The following is a 6,000-nucleotide window of genomic DNA, read 5'->3' on the forward strand; positions in this document are numbered from 1 at the left end:
AAAGTGCATTGAATACTATGAGAAGTTTGATTCTTTATGATTGTTTTGAGATATGAAGATGGTGATATTAGAGTCATGCTAGTGAGTAGTTGTGAGTTTGATAAATACTTGTGTTAAGGTCTGTGAGAACCATAGCATGCATGTATGGTGAACCGTTATGAACCGAAGTTGGAGCATGAGATATTTTTTGATTATCTTCCTTATGAGTGGCGGTTGGGGACGAGTGATGGTCATTTCCTACCAATCGATCCCCCTGGGAGCATGCGCGTAGTACTTTGTTTCAATAGCTAATAGACTTTTGCAATAAGTATATGAGTTCTTTATGACTAATGTTGAGTCCATGGATTATACGCACTCTCATCCTTCCACCATTGCTAGCCTCTCTAGTACCACGCAACTTTCGTTGGTACCATAAACCCACCATATACCTTCCTCAAAACAGCCACCATACCTACCTATTATGGCATTTTCATAGCCATTCCGAGATATATTGCCATGTAACTTTCCACCGTTCCGTTTATAATGACACGCTCCATCATTGTCATATTGCCTTGCATGATCATGTAGTTGACATCGTATTTGTGGCAAAACCACCATTCATAATTCTTTCATACATGTCACTCATGAGTCATTCCACATCCCAGTACACCACCGGAGGCATTCATATAGAGTCATATTTTGTTCTAAGTATCGAGTTGTAATTCTTGAGTTGTAAGTAAATAAAAGTGTGATGGTCATCATTATTAGAGCATTGTCCCATTTGAGGAAAGGATGATGGAGACTATGATTCCCCCACAAGTCGGGATGAGACTCCGGACAAAAAATAAATAAAAGGGAAAAGGCCATAAAAAGAGAAGGCCCAAAAAATGAGACAAAAAGAGAGAAGGGGCAATGCTAATATCCTTTTACCACACTTGTGCTTCAAAGTAGCACCATGATCTTCATGATAGAGAGTCTCCTATGTTGTCACTTCCATATACTAGTGGGAATTTTTCGTTATAGAACTTGGCTCATATATTCCAATGATGGGCTTCCTCAAAATGCCCTAGGTCTTCGTGAGCAAGCGAGTTGGATGCACACCCACTTAGTTTCTTTTTGATCTTTCATACACTTATAGCTCTAGTGCATCCATTGAATGGAAATCCCTACTCACTCACATTGATATCTATCGATGGGAATCTCCATAGCCCGTTGATACGCCTAGTTGATGTGAGACTATATTCTCCTTTTTATCTTCTCCACAGCCACCATTCTATTCCACCTATAGTGCTATGTACATGGCTCACGCTCATGTATTGCGTGAAGATTGAAAAAGTTTGAGAACATAAAAAGTATGAAACAATTGCTTGGCTTGTCATCGGGGTTGTGCATGATTTAAATACACTTTGTTTGATGAAGATAGAGCATAGCCAGACTATATGATTTTGTAGGGATAGCTTTCTTTGGCCATGTTATTTTGAGAAGGCATGATTACTTTGTTAGTATGCTTGAAGTATTATTATTTTTATGTCAATATTAAACTTTTTTCTTGAATCTTTCGGATCTAAAATTGTTGCCACAATAAAGAGAATTACTTGGATAAATATGTTAGGTAGAATTTCACATCAAAAATTTGGGTTTTATCATTTACCTACTCGAGGACGAGCAGGAGTTAAGCTTGGGGATGCTTGATACGTCTCCAACGTATCTATAATTTTTTATTGTTCCATGCTATTATATTATCAACCTTGGATGTTTTATATGCATTTACATGCTATTTTATATGATTTTTGGGACTAACCTATTAACCTAGAGCCAAGTGCCAGTTTCTATTTTTTCCTTGTTTTTGAGTATCGCAGAAAAGGAAAACCAAACGGAGTCCGATTGGCCTGAAATTTCACGGAGATCATTTTCGGACCAGAAGAAGCCCACGGAGTACCGGAGATGGGCCAGAAGAGTCCCGAGGCCACCATGAGGGTGGGGGTGCGTCCTACCTACCTAGGCGCGCCCCCCTATCTCGTGGCCGCCTCGGGGACCCCTTGACTTGTTCCCAACTCCAACAACTCTTATATATACTCAAACTTCTAGAAAGAAACCTAGATCGGGAGTTCCGCCGCTGCAAGCCTCCGTAGCCACCGAAAACCAATCTAGACCGGTTCCGACACCCTGTCAGAGGGGGGATTCCCTCTCCGGTGGCCATCTTCATCATCCCGGCGCTCTCCATGACGAGGAGGGAGTAGTCCACCCTCAGGGCTGAGGGTATGTACCAGTAGCTATGTGTTTGATCTCTCTCTCTCTCTCTCTCTCTCTCTCTCCTGTTCTTGATTTGGCACGATCTTGATGTATCGCGAGCTTTGCTATTATAGTTGGATCTTATGATGTTTCTCCCCCTCTACACTCTTGTGATGAATTGAGTTTTCCCTTTGAAGTTATCTTATCGGATTGAGTCTTTAAGGATTTGAGAACACTTGATGTATGTCTTGCATGTGCTTATATGTGGTGACAACGGGATATTCACGTGATCTACTTGATGTATGTTTTGGTGATCAACTTGTGGGTTCCGTGACCTCGTGAACTTATGCATAGGGGTTGGCACACATTTTGGTCTTGACACTCCGGTAGGAACTTTGAGGAACTCTTTGAAGTTCTTTGTGTGGGTTGAATAGATGAATCTGAGATTGTGTGATGCATATCCTATAATCATACCCACGGATACTTGACGTGACATTGGAGTATCTAGGTGACATTAGGGTTTTGGTTGATTTGTGTCTTAAGGTGTTATTCTAGTACGAACTCTAGGATAGATTGAACGGAAAGAATAACTTCGTGTTATTTTACTATGGACTCTTGAATAGATCGATCAGAAAGAATAACTTTGAGGTGGTTTCGTACCCTACAATAATCTCTTCGTTTGTTCTCTGCTATTAGTGACTTTGGAGTGACTCTTTGTTGCATGTTGAGGGATAGTTATATGATCCAATTATGTTATTATTGTTGACAGAACTTGCACTAGTGAAAGTATGAACCCTAGGCCTTGTTTCAACGCATTGCAATACTGTTTTTGCTCACTTTTATCATTAGTTACCTTGATGTTATTTTACTACGGACTCTTGAATAGATCGATCAGAAAGAATAACTTTGAGGTGGTTTCGTACCCTACAATAATCTCTCCGTTTATTCTCTGCTATTAGTGACTTTAGAGTGACTCTCAGTTGCTTGTTGAGGGATAGTTATATGATCCAATTATGTTATTATTGTTGAGAGAACTTGCACTGGTGAAATTATGAACCCTAGGCCTTGTTTCAACGCATTGCAATACCATTTTCTCTCACTTTTATCATTACTTACCTTGCTGTTTTTATATTTTCATATTACAAAAACCTATATCTATCATCCATATTGCACTTGTATCACCATCTCTTCACCGAACTAGTGCACCTATACAATTTACCATTGTATTGGGTGTGTTGGGGACACAAGAGACTCTTTGTTATTTGGTTGCAGGGTTGTTTGAGAGACACCATCTTCATCCTATGCCTCCCATGGATTGATAAACCTTAGGTCATCCACTTGAGGGAAATTTGCTACTTTCCTACAAACCTCTGCACTTGGAGGCCCAACAAGGTCTACAAGAAGAAAGTTGTGTAGTAGACATCAAGAACGCCGCTGCTCCCGGCATCTTCATGAGGTTGTAGGTTGGATGGGTCGTTGCCATGAACTGAGCCAGGGCAGGGTACCCGAGGATGGCGTTGTATGGAGGCTGATGCGGGCGATGTCGAAGTCGATCAGCTCGGTGCGGTAGTTGTCGCGGGTACCAAAGGTGACCGGGAGTCATATTTGCCACGGGGGGCTTGTGGAGCCGACGCCGACTCCAGAGAAAGGCTTGGTGGGGCGGAGCCGGCCATATGGTACGTGAAGCAAACTGAAAGCTTCCACAGAGAGCATGTTGAGGCCGGCTCCGCCGTCGATGAGGGTCTTAGTCACAGCCACGTTGCAGATGGTGGGTGTGCAGAGCATTGGTAGCACGCCCGAGCCCATGGTGATGGCTGGGTGGTCCTTCGAGCTGAAGGTAAGGTCGGCCTAGGGCGCCACCCATCTTGGGGGAGCCCCCTGCTGCACGCAAGCGGCGCCCACCTGGCAGATGAACTGCTTGATGTGGCGATCCATGGGTGGTGCCCGCGAACCACCAAGGAGGGCTGCTATGGCGGGGGAACCTATTCCGCGAAGCGCGTGATGAAGAGACCGCGCACCTCCTCCCAGGAGGCTACCAAAGATCCTGGCAGACTAAGCAGCCAGGCGCGTGGCACGCCGGCCAGGGCCAGGGGGAACCAGTTGGCCATGACCTAGTCGTCGCCTCTGGCTTCAAGAACGGCCTCCTCGTATGCCTGCAGGAAGGCCGCTGGATCTGCCGCACCATCGTACCGGGGCGGCATCTCTGGCTCTAACTTGCGCAGCCACCGCACCTGCCGCAAGGCGAGGGTGAAGGCCCAGACGCCCGCGGCGCATCCGCAGGAGCCCGCCGGCCTAATTGGAGGAGTGGCGTCTGCCATGGGAGCAGGACGAAGCAAGCGGAGAGGCGAAGCTTCGGCGCACCCCTACCTGGTGCGCCAAATGTCGGATTACGGGTTCCGGCAAACCCTTGAGGTTCGAACTCTGGGGTGCACACGAAGATCTCTCCCTAGCTCACTCTCGTAACGATCTCAAGGCCTAGCTCGCCGAACCCAAGGAACAAGAGACACGGGAGTTTTATTCTGGTTCGGGCCACCGTTGTGGTGTAATACCCTACTTCGGTGTTGTGTGGTCGATTGCCTCATGGGCTAGGCATGAACTAGTATAGTGGATGAACAGCCTCCTGAGGAGAGGTGTTCTTGAGAGCAATAAGGTGGTGAGATGGCCTTGGTGGAGTGGATCTGATCCAAGATGAGCCGATCCCTGACTACGGTGGTGGCTAGGCCTATTTATAGAGGCCCCGGTCCTCTTCCCAAATGTTAGGTGGGAAGGGATCTCACAACGGCCAATTTCGAAGGGAGACAACTAGTACAAGACATCCTCACAAAAGGTGTTCTTCACCTGCCAAAGGTTTTGGTGGTGACGCCGCCGTGGGCTCCGCGGTGACCTCTGTACTGTCGTCCTACTGGTCTTGGTCTTGTTGCACCGATATGGAAATCTTTGCCTGACGCTTCGGGACTCCTCGCCTGCGCTTGTTTCCTTAGCACAAAGGAGGAAACTAGCACTCCGCGCCCGCTAGCGCCCAGCTGGCTTCGGTCGTCGTGGCTCACATCACACGGACCTCGCGAGGTGCCCCTTGCATAAATATCGCTGCTCCTCGGGAGCCAGCCTAGCGAGGCCGCCATAGAGGAGGTCCTGGTGTCGTCCGCCTCGTGAGGGTCTTGAGTGGTTTGTCGGTGTTTCGGGAATGGGGGTCCCCAGGCTTGCCTACCTGCGGCCTGTGGCGTGGCTCAAGTGGGGGCCCAGCGCGGCCCATCTTCATCAACTCAAGCTCAAGACCCTCGCGAGGGGCCAAGCCTTACGGGGCAGACGACCGGAAGCTTCCTCAGAGGCAGGCTCATCAGGCAGGCTCGCGAGGAGGCGGAGAGATCAAGGCAGGGGTACCTCACGGGGAGCTCGTGACGCAAGCCATGACGATCGAGACCAGGCGGGCGCCAGGCGGGCGCCGGCGGGCGCAGTGTCCTTGTTTCCCCTTTGCTGCAAAGGGGGCAAGCACAGGCCAAGGCATCAGGCGAAGGTTACCATTCCGGTGCAACGAGACCAAGACCAGCAGAGCGGTAGGACGGAGGTCACCGTGGAGCCCAAGACGGCGTCATCACCAGTGCTTTTGGCAGCCGGAGACCACCTTTGGTCAGGATAACTTGTACTAGATGTTCGCCTTCAAAATGGCCAATTGTTGGCGCCCTTCCCGCTCATTATTTGGGGAGAGGCCCAGGGCCACTATAAATAGAGCTAGCTACCACAGAGTGAAGGGAGACGAGAAGGGACCAAGAGAGAGAGAGAGAGGCGATT

This window comes from Triticum dicoccoides, chromosome 3A (assembly GCF_002162155.2).
Source record: "Triticum dicoccoides isolate Atlit2015 ecotype Zavitan chromosome 3A, WEW_v2.0, whole genome shotgun sequence".
NCBI lineage: Eukaryota > Viridiplantae > Streptophyta > Magnoliopsida > Poales > Poaceae > Triticum > Triticum dicoccoides.